This window comes from Gopherus evgoodei, chromosome 20 (assembly GCF_007399415.2).
Source record: "Gopherus evgoodei ecotype Sinaloan lineage chromosome 20, rGopEvg1_v1.p, whole genome shotgun sequence".
NCBI lineage: Eukaryota > Metazoa > Chordata > Testudines > Testudinidae > Gopherus > Gopherus evgoodei.
In genome coordinates this window covers 16,533,657-16,546,549 of record NC_044341.1, presented here as the reverse complement: position 1 = coordinate 16,546,549, position 12,893 = coordinate 16,533,657, and the positions used below count along the sequence as shown (strand labels likewise).

The 12,893-nt window shown below is 46.7% G+C and overlaps 1 long non-coding RNA gene across 1 annotated transcript in view; it reads right to left on the bottom strand.

Annotated features, from left to right (window-relative positions):
- LOC115637603 overlaps positions 1–12,893 on the bottom strand; it is a 32,140-nt gene that overhangs the window by 14,081 nt on the left and 5,166 nt on the right. The window contains exon 3 of the long non-coding RNA XR_003997304.1: positions 508–587. This is a non-coding gene — a long non-coding RNA (uncharacterized LOC115637603). The remainder of the gene's footprint in view (positions 1–507; positions 588–12,893) is intronic.

Here is a 12,893-nt window from a genome sequence, read left to right as displayed (position 1 = left end):
TAAAGTAAATAAGGTTTTTAAAATGTTTAAGAAGCTTCATTTAAAATTAAAATTAAAATACAGAGCCCCCCGGACCGGTGGCCAGGACCCAGGCAGCATGAGTGCAGCTGAAAATCAGCTTGTGTGCCGCCTTCGGCAAATGTGCCATAGGTTTTCTACCCCTGTCAGAGAATAAGGCACATAAAAACCATGTGCAGTCAGGAACAGCAAGAGTTAAGGTTCTGACAGCAACATTAATTTGACACTCTGCATGTATGCAGCACTTTCTATGTCCTGTTTTTCTGGATCAATGTGTAGCTTGATACATCACTATTTAAGTTGTAAAGTGTGTGTCCCAAAAACATGCAGGAAGTACATCTTGATCGAACCAGTCTTGCTGCTGGAAACTTAACTTTGCATTTCCAAACTGATCACACTTGTGCAGTCTTAACGGTGCATTAATATAGGCTTTGCATTTAATAAATGTGTACTATAGAGGGTTACATTTCTATGACAATTCACTCTTACCTCACACTGATCAGCTAACTCCATACAGCTGGACTGTGCTCTCGTCCCATAACAACCCGGCCAAACAGCCTCATCTTTGTCTGGAACATAGAACGTTGAACTCTTAGACTATGGAACGAAAGAAATTTCCATTTTAATTAAAAAGCCATTTTTAGTCAAAAATATTGTGAACAAAAAATTGCAGCCAGCTCCAGCAATGAGACTCTATTAAAGAATGTGCACTTCAGCACCTTAGCCTTCCCCGTGTTTCTGGAGCATGCCTAGCACATCTTTAGGAGCTGTAAAACAAACGAGGAGCAGGTACATTGTCTATTTGTGCATAACTCCACTGTCAGACATGGGCTATGGATAAAGGAGCAAGTTAAACACTTGCTCAAGGACCACAATGAAAAGTTGACATAGTCTGCGCCTCGGTGAAGCCTCCTGAGAACAGAGGGTCTTCTCCCTGCCCAAACTCCCTGGCCAGGCTGGGTAGGGCAAACACCAAAGGGGACACGGGGATTAGGAGTTGCTAAAAAGATGGCCACAGGGCAGGCTCGGAAGTAACTTTCAAAGTGCTTATATCTCTCCCAAGCAAGAAGTTCATACCCCTTCCCCTGCCACCTTTGCAAAGGAAGGAGGAAACTGAAGTGGAAATAACAATTCTTCACTGGTAGTGCCCCTGCCTCTGCCACACCATGCCCCTCAGCCCCAGGAAAGATGCTCTCAGATGTGCCCTTTTCTGGGGCATGAATGGCCAGAGCTGGCAGAAGAGTGGAAAAGGCAGTTTAGAACCCAGGGTGCTCGTGTCTCACACAAAGCGGCCAACAGCCAAAACAACACTCGGAACATTCAACAAATGGCAGGGGAGGTTTTTTATGTTAAGGTTACTCTGTGCAATGTCACACAATAATATATGCTCCTGCGATAAGGAATGTTAATAATACTTTGCTCTCTGCCAAGAATAGAGTCCCTATTTACAAACCCCACTGCTCTAATCTAGTGAAACAAAGGCAAATATATGAAAATAACAAACCCAGGAGCTCAGAAAGTATTTGAATTCAGGAAAGACTAAATATTTAGCTTGCAAGACTCAATGTGTCCTGGAACATATGGGACACTCTAGGAACAGCCATCCATTGTCCAGGGGCGGCAGAGGGGAAAACCTTCCTGCCATAGGATTTTCCATATCCTCTTCCCTTCCTCCTCCACCATCCTTGTCCATGGATGAACTCTGGAAATGCCCCACTGGCTACAGCAGAGATGTGCATGCTGTGTGTCAGAGGGAGTCATTTTACAGTCAGGAATGGTAGGGAAATCCATGGAACAGGTCTGGAGCATATGTATGTAGCAAGCAGGGCTTAAATTCAGCCAGAGCTGTGCGGAGCAGAGCTCTGGGACCTCCCACAGGGATCTCTGTGAAATACTCTTTGAGAATTTAAGGCCTGGTAGCAAGTCATGGTGTTAACGTACTTACACCTGATATGGGGCCTTCTGGGTATCAGATGAATGATTAGATAGCAGCAAATCCCTGTCCAGCAAAGTCTACATAATTTTCACTAACCTCTGCTGCACAACACAACTTCTCAGAGCTCCACATAGTCAGCAAGGATAGCACCTGGCTCCTTCTCCTGCGCAGGCCCCTGCCACTTTGCTAAGGAGAATCCCCACTAGTTGTGAACAGCACAGGGTCTATGACACACAGCTGAGCCGTATTTACTAGCAGGGAGTGGTGTACCCCTCCCCCTCACATGCACATTGTCCTAGCCAGCAGAGAGCAGTGAAAACACTCTCTCTCTCTCAAGACTGAATGTCTTTCTAAAAAGATACAGTCTAGCTCAGTGGTTCTCAGAATCATCCTATTGCCCGCACCCCACTTCTTTGTGTCTCTCCACCATTAACCTCAGACTCAGATGTGGATTTGGAACTTTCCAGGGTTCAGGGAGGGGGATGGTTTATGCAAACAGTGAGCCTGTTTGCAGTGACCTTACACTCATCAGAAGCTGTGAAATGGGCATTGTGATGTTGGGTACCTCAGGCTTTCTCTTCCTTATGGGGAGAAGTGAGAGACTATGTTTTTCCCATCCCCTCAGGCCATTCCTGGGAGACTCAAGTACTTCCCATGAACTCCCCACTAAGGAAAAGAAGTGGCCTTCTTGGAGTCAAGGTGGGCTATGTTCAAAACTCACTCTGCCCAGCATCCCCCACTATACGGATCCTGTCTACGGGCCTAATATAGAAGCCATGTCAGGCCATTGAGCTGGTCTCCCTCCCTCTTGCACTGACCAAGGAGTAGGCCCAGATGCCCAGGCAGAGAGGGCAGGACCAGCCCAAGGGGAAGAACCACTTTGGGGGTCACCTCTTTCTTATTTGGGCCTCCCATAAGGACAGAGAGGTTACAGACTCAGGTCTCTTTCATGCCTTCGTTTGCAGCTGTGTTTACCAAGGCTCTTTGATTCTCAGCGCAGGGAGCTGAGTGCTGGCAAGAGTGGCTGTCTCCTGTCTCCCCTGCTAGGGTGCAGAGCCAGGTGAGGCAGATTTCCCCATCTCCCACTGGGATCAGAGTTACCAGCTAAACTGGGGATCTGTCCCTGACAACAGCTGCTAGAGAACGTGTGTCCAGAGAGACTGGTTTTGTGGCTAAGGCACAGAACTGGGGTTCGGGTGCTTTGGCTTCAATTCCTGGCTCTGCCACAAACTCCCGGGGTAACCCTGCTCAAGTCACTTAATGTCTCCATGCCACAGTTCACCATCTGTGAAGGGGAAATAATATGTGTCCTTTCACTGTCTTGTCTACTTTGATTGCAAACTTTTTGGGGAAGGGACTGTCTCTCACTGTGTGTTTGTACAGCACCCAGAACAATGGGGTCCAATCTTGTTTAAGGCCTGTAGGGGATCCCAGAAAGCAAATCACTTGTAAGTAGTAAGTTCCATATGACAATCCCCATGTTAGGAACCCAAAACTCAAACAATGTTCAGGCTATTCTTAAAGATCTTCTCCTCTACCAGCCCCCAAATCCACTAAGCCCTGCATTCCTCACCCTACATATTTTATCGTGAAATCACATCAGTTCATGATAATGGAAGATACAAAAGTATGTGCCACACGTGCCTCAGCATGGTAAAATTAACCACAAAACTAGGGACTGGAGACAAGGAAATGTTCAAAGAGTGGGATCAGCTGGGACTAATGCCCTACTCTTCGCTCCCATGCTGGCTGCATGCTGACTGCAGCTGAAAGAAATAGTACCTGATTCCATGGGAACAAATCATGATACCTGGACCCTGATTCCATAGGAAGAGGCCACTGTATCTGCATCTTAAATCAGAGATGCAGGACTATTATAAATAACACCATGAATATATAGGAGTGGATTACACCAGATGTCCATCCAGTCCAGTCTTCTGTCTCTGACAGTGACCAGCACCAGATGTTTCCAAGGGGGATGCAGGAAACCCCAGAGAGGATAGTTATGTAATAAGATGCCTATGGATTTTCCAAGCTTTCTCCTGTTTTATAATATTTAACACAAAGAAAAGAAAGAGACCTAATGGTAATGAGTGGAGTAGATTTTCCCTGCTTTGCAAAAGTTCACCCATTGTTCAAAGCCAATGCTCCCATCCAACATAAACAAATACTTTTAAAAACATTCTCATCCAAAACAATTGCCCGGACTTTTGATGTTTTAATGGCCCTTGCCCTCCCTGACTGTTTGATCATTATGTTTTACAATATTTTTTCCCCTTCCTAGCCACCCCTGTTCCTGCTGCCCCTGCTCTGGAATTCATGGCCTCAGCATCTCAGCTCTTGTATTCAGTGAATTACAATGGAAAGAATTTCATGGGCAATTATTTTGACTTAATATTGCTTCCTCTTCTCGCCTGTTTACACAGCCGCCTTTTCTTCACCAGTGTGACGGCTCCACGTGGAGGGGTCACTGCCAGAGTTCACAGCTCACTTTGCAGCCTCGCTGAAAAGAGTGCAAACTCGCTGGAGGTTGTAACCTCCCAGTTAAGTGGATCATCCCCTTCCTTTCAAGGATTCCCTTTCAGAGTTCCTCTGTAGGTCACTGCTCCTTCCTTGGCAATGACGGAATAGGTTTCTAAACTGGGTTTTATTATTACTTTATTATGATTGTAGTTGTGCCTAGAGGCCCCAACCAAGATCAGAGACCCATTATACCAGGGACTGCACATGTAATGAGAGACAGTACCTGCCCCCAAAGGGCTTAAAATCTAAATCGACAAGATAGATGGGAAAGCAGGACCAGATTGAGAGGAAGTGATATGCCTGGAGTCACAAAATAGGTCAGCAGTGGGTGGAGTACCCAGCTCTCCTGATTCATAATCTAGTACCCTAGCCACAGGACCACACAACCTCTCCAGGCTAAGCTAGGCTAGGCAAATCTAACTATGAACTACCGAGTGACACGCTCTGCTCTGCTCTGCTCTTCATTGACCTTGGACCCCATACCTGCAGACCCAGGAGCCAAGTAAGGGGTTGGTAATGGAACACTGTGAATTCGAAAGGGGATTCTTGTTAGATATGAGCCCACACCAGACCTATTTATTCTGAATTCCCCTTTTCTGTGTGAACCTTGCAGAGTTGTATACAAGGACCTGGATCAGAACTAGCCCTGCTTTCCAAGCTAAATCCCAGTGAATGAGGTTTTATGAACCCAACACAACCATAGTTTTGCACATCTACAAGGCAACACAAGACTAGGACAGCTCTGTTTCCTTGGCTTGAGTTCAGCATTACCTGGGGCACTACATCCCATTTTGGGCACTTCACTACTAAAAAGACAACAATAGATTGGAAGTGCATTAGAAGAGATGAGCAAAAGGAATTGACTTAAGAGGAAAGATTCAAAGTGGACATGGTCAAATCCTCAACCTATGTCCCTACTTTGGATTCCAGATGGCAAACACCCTGGAGTCCAGGCCTGCTTGGAGCAGGTGTTTGATTCAACCCATTTGGAACAGTCAGGATATTTCATCTTTAATCTAAACATCTCAGTGATGGGCCCTTCATGGAAAAACCAAATGAAATGCCAGGCATGAGCCATGATATTGAGAATTTTCTCCACGTACTTTATTCATACTTAAATATTGCCAGTGAAGAACATTTTGTGTCTGGAGATCCTGAAGCCTCAAGTACTTTTCCTTAGATATTGAAAGATCCCGCCTGAATGTTCTGAAGACAGAGAATTTTGGAGAATCCATACTCTGGATTACTTTTTTCTAGGCTTCTTCAGTCCACTCAATAGTCACAAACAACAACACCTCTTTCTGCTTTCCACTACCTCAAGGAACTGGCCAAGGTCGTCTCAAAACTCACCCCTTTTTCATCATCGTAGTTGATGATGTAACCTCCTTTTTTATAGCTCAGAGGGCCCAGTCCAGCTCCAGCTGAAGTCAGCGTGGTCCTTCTGTGATTTGTATTGCAGGAGACTTAGGAACCCCACCCGCCTTGCGCTAGGCATTATATAGACTTAAAACAAAGAGACAGTCCCTCCCCAAAGACCTTCCAATCTAAGGATAAGATGAGAGACAACAGGTGGGGAAGAACAAGGTGGTAAGATGGAGAGGATTCTGATCACATGATCACAGCATGCCACCTGCCTAATTCTCCCTAATTCGCCCATGGACCAGGCCTAGCAAGCTGCAGTGTATCAGGTTCACCAACTCGCTCAGTTCTATTTTGCTGTGAGCTGATGATATGTGATTTAGACCAAAATTCAAGTCTGGGCAATGCAACAACGTCAGCTAATTTGGACAAAACAGAGCAGGCCTGTGGGCCCTTCCTTAATACATTCTCAGAACAGTGCTCAGCGATCGGGGCTAGTGACGCTATTGAATACCTGGGGGTGATAATTTACAAGACAAAATTAGGAGTTTACAGTTCATTTGTCTTCCCTTCCATCCCAGAACTCTCCTGCTGTGCCACACGGGCTGTGTCTCTAATTGGCGGCATTAATACAATTAAGATGATAATTTTGCTGTGATTTTGCTTTTATGTTGCAAAGTATCACATTCAATATCCAATGTTAAATTTTATCATTATTTCTCTCCTTTGGGCTACCAGACAAGTCAGAGTCTTGCCTTCAGACACCACAGTGTCCCTCGGATAGGGGCCTGTCTCTCTGTCTGACACATTTTTTCACACACCAGAAACAGTAGGGGTCCAAAGAGGGCAATGAAAATGATTATTTATTTGGATTTAAACACCGCACTAACAAACACCTTATGAAAAGCATTAGGCCTGGGGCGACAATTAAAAACCTGGCACACAAATAATTAGAACATCAAAACCACAGTGCGTATCTCCCTACCCCAGAGCCACAAAACAAGGCCCCCCCCACCTCACCTACCCACAAACCAGCCCCTCCCACAACTACCTCAGCTCTTCTCAAAGGGCTGCCTCCCCATCTGGGCTATGCAGCATGCCTGAGAGGTGAGCTGGCCCAGGTTATGTCACACCTAGAGATGCAGGAGAGGAGAGGGTTGTAAATCCCAAAGCTGAGATGCCCTTCTGAATCCAGGCACCTCTGCAGCTTGCAGGATGGCAAGAGGGTGAGAGAGGGTATTTCTCAGCTAAGGAAGGTCCTAGACTACAGCCAGACTCTGAAGAGAGATGGTTTGCCTTAGAGAGGGTACATTATGGATGGGTACAAATTAAAGAGTTGTGTAGAAGAGGTGGGTGGAGAGCTCCAGTTTATTCCTGCCCAGAAAATGTGAACAAGGGGACACTGTGAGAGGCAGTAAACTCAAAAACTGAGCTAAGGAAACTCTTATTTTATGTAAAGTCTGTTTAGCCCATGGAACTCACTGCTACTAGATATCATTAGGCAAAGAGCTTAGGAGGCTTCCAACCAAGTTTAGACATTTAAAAGGAGAACAGGAACATTGCAGTTACAGTAGATAAGATGCAATTCTCTAGAAAGGATATAAAGCCATCCATTTCAGGCATTATCTGCCTGGGACAGGGGAAATCTGCTGCTGCGGGACGCAACTGGCCTTTCTGCGATTTCTTGAACTTTCTTCCGAAGCACCAGTACTGGGAGCTGTTGGAGAAAGGATACTGACCTGGTGGACCCCGGATCTGATTGGCTCTGGCCATTTGTGTGTCCCAATGCTGAGCAAACAACAACTAGCTGGTCTGAATTTCTGGATAATTTCTTTTGTGACAGTTTCTGATTTGTGATTGTTTTTCAGCATATCCAGTGACTGCACAAACATTTGTGCATAATGAAACTTCCAACCCTAGAAACCACACTCATATTCACTAAAATATTCACAAAGGATTTTTACATCCTGACTAGCTGTGTGTTTAATAGACAATGGGCCTGATTCTGCTCTTACTTATAACAGTTTTACACCAATGTAACTACACTGACTTAATGGGAGCTATTCCTGATTTACACCAATGTGACAGGAGGATGAGGCCCAGCATACAGCTTTTAACTCTCACCTGACCTGGGGAAAGTTTTTGCTTCTGTCTTCTTGGCCCAAGCCACTGATATCTTAAGGAGTAAGAAGACCACAGCAAGTCAGCCTCACTCCTGGCCATTCCATGATGGGGCAAATCTTCACAGTGCACCAGTTTATTGAGAAGGCACAAGAATTCAAGCAGCCTGTTCACATTGTATTTGTGGACATCAAGGCAGCATGTGGCTGATCTTAAAACTCACCAGCCTCCCTGTAGAACGGTCCGGCTCCTATATGATGACTCCTCAAGCTGCATTCTTGTAAATGGGAAAAGAACCGTGGTCTTCTGAATTAGGTCGGGCATTCAACAAGGATGTTTTGCTGCCCCAGAACACTTCAATGCCACTAGTTGTGGAACCAGTGGACGAGCTAGTTGTCATTCTTAAAGCCCTGGGAAGCTCAGTGGCAAAAGTCACTCTGAAAATTAATTGGGGTAAAACCAAAATTCTTCTGGTTGAACATGAATATGCCATGGACTCTAGCCTATTAGTGGGCAACCACCCAGTTGAGATTATCAGTAATTTCACCAACCTTGGCTCTGTTGTTGATTGTGTGGGTGGCAATGAGAAACAACTCGAAGGCCACACTGCAAAAGCATTGTCAGTGATGGGACTCCTCATTAAGAACATCTTTTGCAAATTGAACATCCTGATCCATAGAGAGGTGAAGTCAAGGCTATATGATGCTTTGGTGGTCAGCAATCTGCCCTGTGAGACTGAAACATGGCCCCTCATTATCAAGACTGAAAAGAAGCTGGATATCATTCGGACGAAGCAACTCTGAATGATCAAATCAAATAGCAGAAATTCAAGTCAAATGAAGAGATCCATTTTCTAACTTAATAAGTCCCGCTCTCTCAAACGGTCACCCAACACTCTCTGAGATGGCATGGCCATCTGTGCCGAATGCCTGCTGATTTCCTGCAAGAATTATCTTCAACTTTGACCCAATGAAAGTGAGATGGAAACCTGCCTCCTTTCCCTGGAATACCTAAAACACATTGGCCATACAATGTCAACAGACATCTGTCCCTCACTGACATCCTACCTTGTAACATGCCAGATTTAGCTCAGGACAGAACACCCTGGAGTCACAGAGCACGTTCAGTGGCCTCCATGAGAAAAAGCAAGATGGTGTCAGACTGCAGCCCAGTGGCAAGAGCATGAACTCTAGCACTGCTGTTTGCCTTCTCCTGACTCGCCAGGCTAATGATCTTGGAGAGAGGAAGCCATTGGCTTATCTCTTCCTCCTGCCCAGCTCGAACACTGATTTTCTGGAAGCCAAACAAAGGCAATGGAGATTGTCTGGAAAGATAAACAAGGAACAGTCTGAACAACCAGGAAATTCAAGGGAAGCAAGAATTAAACATGGCAAGTAAACAAACTTATTTCTATGTCACTACAGTGGGGGGATGGGGACAGAGATTCTTTCGGGCTGCTTCACCTGGGGCTACCAGGGAGTGTCAGAGCCGCCAGCATGCCACATCAATCATATGGGGAGTAGCCTAACGAGCTGCTTGGCTTGCTGTCTTCTTCTTTGCTGGAATCTGGGTTTTCCTTCTCCCTCTGAATCCAGACAGAACACCCTCTGTTTTGGGGAGGTGCTGTCTGTCAGGGGGAGGGTGACAGGATGGGATTCGAACTCCATTGTAATACATTTACAATGCTACTAGTGTTACTGCACTCCAGGGAGCAAGGCCCCATTGTGCTGGGTGTTGTACAGGTTATAAGTCCAGTCCCCACAGCCAAACACTCACAGAAGGTTTGGACAGTCACCTAGGACCCAGGGCTGCTCAGGTCGATTCCCTAGTCCACCACAGTCTTCCTGTGGGACCCTGAGTTAGTCACTTACAGGTGTACAATGGGGGTGACGGCACTGCCCTGCTGCACAGGGCAGCAAGGCTAAATGCATTAGAGCATGTGAGATGCTCAGTTGCTATGGTTATGGGCATCATCTAAGTAACTTAGTTACAAAGACAGTCTAGGATTCTGACCCAACTGCTGGATAAGCTGATAAATGAGGGTGGGAGAAGCAAGACCAAAGTAAAGATGGGAGTGTCGGCATAAGTACGTCGGCATAAGTATGGCCAAAGCAGTCACAGTGTTCTATGAAAAAAGTAACAAAAAGAGTCCTGTGGCACCTTAAAGACTAACAGACGTATTGGAGCATAAGCTTTCATGGGTGAATACCCACTTCGTCAGACACATGTTCTATGGGCAGCTCTGTTTCACTGTTTCTCCGGGCCTCAGTTTCCCACGTTACAGGAGGAGGTTTATGAGGCGTAACTCATTTATGTTTCCAAAGCTCTTTGAGATCCTCAGCTAGATACTACAAGAGAGGGGCAAGTGCCCTCTCACGCTGATCCTGATGCCCCGAAATGACTTGTCCATGTGCATGTACACTGTGTGGAGGTGCTTACATGGCAACGAGGGGGTTACAATCACTACCAGGCAATAATGGGAGTCCTCTCTCCCCCTAGGTGTTAGCACAGCTCCTAGGAATGGAGGACGCTGGGTGAGGCAGCCTAGGACCAACAGAACCTCACTGGGATTATTGCCCAGATTCCCCTCCTGGCAACTCATTGAGTGGCACAATCTGGGCAGGGAACTTGAAGACTGTCCGTGTCCATTTGTTTTAAGCACAGAGGGAATGGCTCAACCTGGACAGTGGTGTTAAGGATTGCCGGGGATGGTGCTGAGGGCTGTGATAGTAACCCACAGGGGGAGGAGTCTGGTGCCTTGGCTGAAGGGCTAAGCCACAGAGACAAGGTGCAGCATCTCCTGAGGAGTAAGGGGTAGGGCTGCAGAATGGGAGAGTAAGACAACAGGCTGAGGAACCATGAGAAGAGGATGTCAGGCTGGCAGAGCTAATCCCCAGAAGTAGGCGCTCCAGTTATGAGTACCGGTCCCCGTGACAAAAACATTTAAAACCTTGATTTTTTCAGGACAATGCTGAGATGGTTCATATTTTACTTTGCGTGGCAGTAGGGTAAACATGCACGCACAGACACACATGCACACATACCACAACCATGCACATGCTATGAACCTGTCTGTCAGAGGAACAGGAAGCTGTTTGCAACAACTCCTTCACTGACTCAATAGACCTATGAACAGTGGTTTTGCCAACCCCAGGCCTCCCAAAATCATGAGATTTTAAAATTCATATGATTTGGATCCTTGTCCTCGCCTTCTGGTGATGGAGCCTTTGGAAGTCACATTTTCATGCTTTTCTCCACAACCAGCAAGGCTCTGTGATGGGGCAGACAAACCCCACTGCAGACAGGAAGGGGCTCGGCTAGCTCTGCTCTGCTACATCTGTGCTGAGCGCTGGATTGAACAGGAGGAAAGCCCAGCAACTGGGGGCTATATGGGAACAAGAACAGAGATCTGCACCTGTGTGGGATGTGGATCCCCTCTTGGACCTGGGACTGGCCTTCTGGAGCCTTTAGGAGGAGTATAGACCTGGGTTGGAGGGTTAATCAGAGAAGAGCCGTGGGACCAGTCGCTAAGCAGGAAGATAGGCTATAGATGCTGGGGGTGCTATATATTGGAAGGATGCTGAAGGCTGAGCCCTTCTGGACTGAGAATTCTTTTGTTTGGTGCATTTGTTGGACTTGGACTAAGTGTTTCTATTACCCTAGAAAGGGTTGAATGCTTTAAAGTAGCTTAGCCAGAAGGATCAGTCATCTCTATTGCTGGAATAGGCTGAAGATAATTGTGGGGAAACTGAGGGAGAGCAGCTGCATTGCCACGTGCAGCCTTCAGGGGGCTTGCTGGGATAGCAACTCAGTGATAGCTTCCAGCTTCCTTTCATTAACAGCTGAGATGAGATTCAGCCAGAATCACCTGACTCTGGGAGCAGGGGCTTCAAGAAAAACAAAAAACACCATGAGATCTGTGATAAATTTGTCCTGCAGAACACATAAGTTTCCTGCTGATGCCTAACCCTTTATAGCCCAGTCTCCCAAACAGAATATTGCTGTGGTGTGGGTGAGGTATTAGGGTGGTGGCCCTGTGCAACCGGCAGGGTTGTTCTCACTGCAGTTCAAGCCTGAATAAACCATTTTTGCAAGAGAAGGGGGATAAAATAATTAATCAGAAATAACTAGTGATTGTTCCTGCATTTCCCATGTTCACTGCACTGCCACAGTCTGCGCACCTTTCCTCTGACAGCAGGGGCGCTGCAACGATTTCGGTAGTGGGGGGTGCTGAGAATCATTGAACTGTAAACCCTGTATGTGATGGAAACCACTTCAAGCCACGGGGTGCTGCAGCACCCCAGCACCCCTAGTTCCAGGACCTATGCCCAAGGGAGTTCTTTTATGAGCTAGTCCCCAGTATGCACCTCCCCATTACTCAGTAAAGAGAGTCAAGGAGATGTGGGGTTTGAATGGTTCCTAACTCTCCCACCTCTTGGACAGGGAACTGTGCATGCAGGGATGGGCTCTGCTGAGCAGGACAAATCCATCCAGAAGCAGGTTTAATAACACTCACATTCAAACCAATCTCCTGGCTCAGACTGTATGAGAACTGCACTCACCTCCCCAAGCCTTTCGTCCCTTTAGCCAAGGTTCATTTCCATAATCCCCAGCTCTAAAGGAACTGTTCCCTCTTCAACATCCCCCAGTCCCAGGGCAACCTTTCAATGAAGAATTAAACTAAATGATGGTGCTGCTCATTACCCCAGCTGCTAGCACTGCTGGGGCTCTGAACTTAGGGGGCAGCATCTCTTGGGCCTGTAGTTACTACAAGCAGGAGACTGGCCAATGCAGGGAATGGCCTGCAATGCTTCTAGGCACAAACTACCCACAGAATAACTGCCAGGTTGTGATGCAGTAGGGACTGTCTGTGTGGGGAGTGGGAGAGCAGGGGAGGACTTTAGGGGATGGACGATGCCAGGGCCTGTAACCTGAG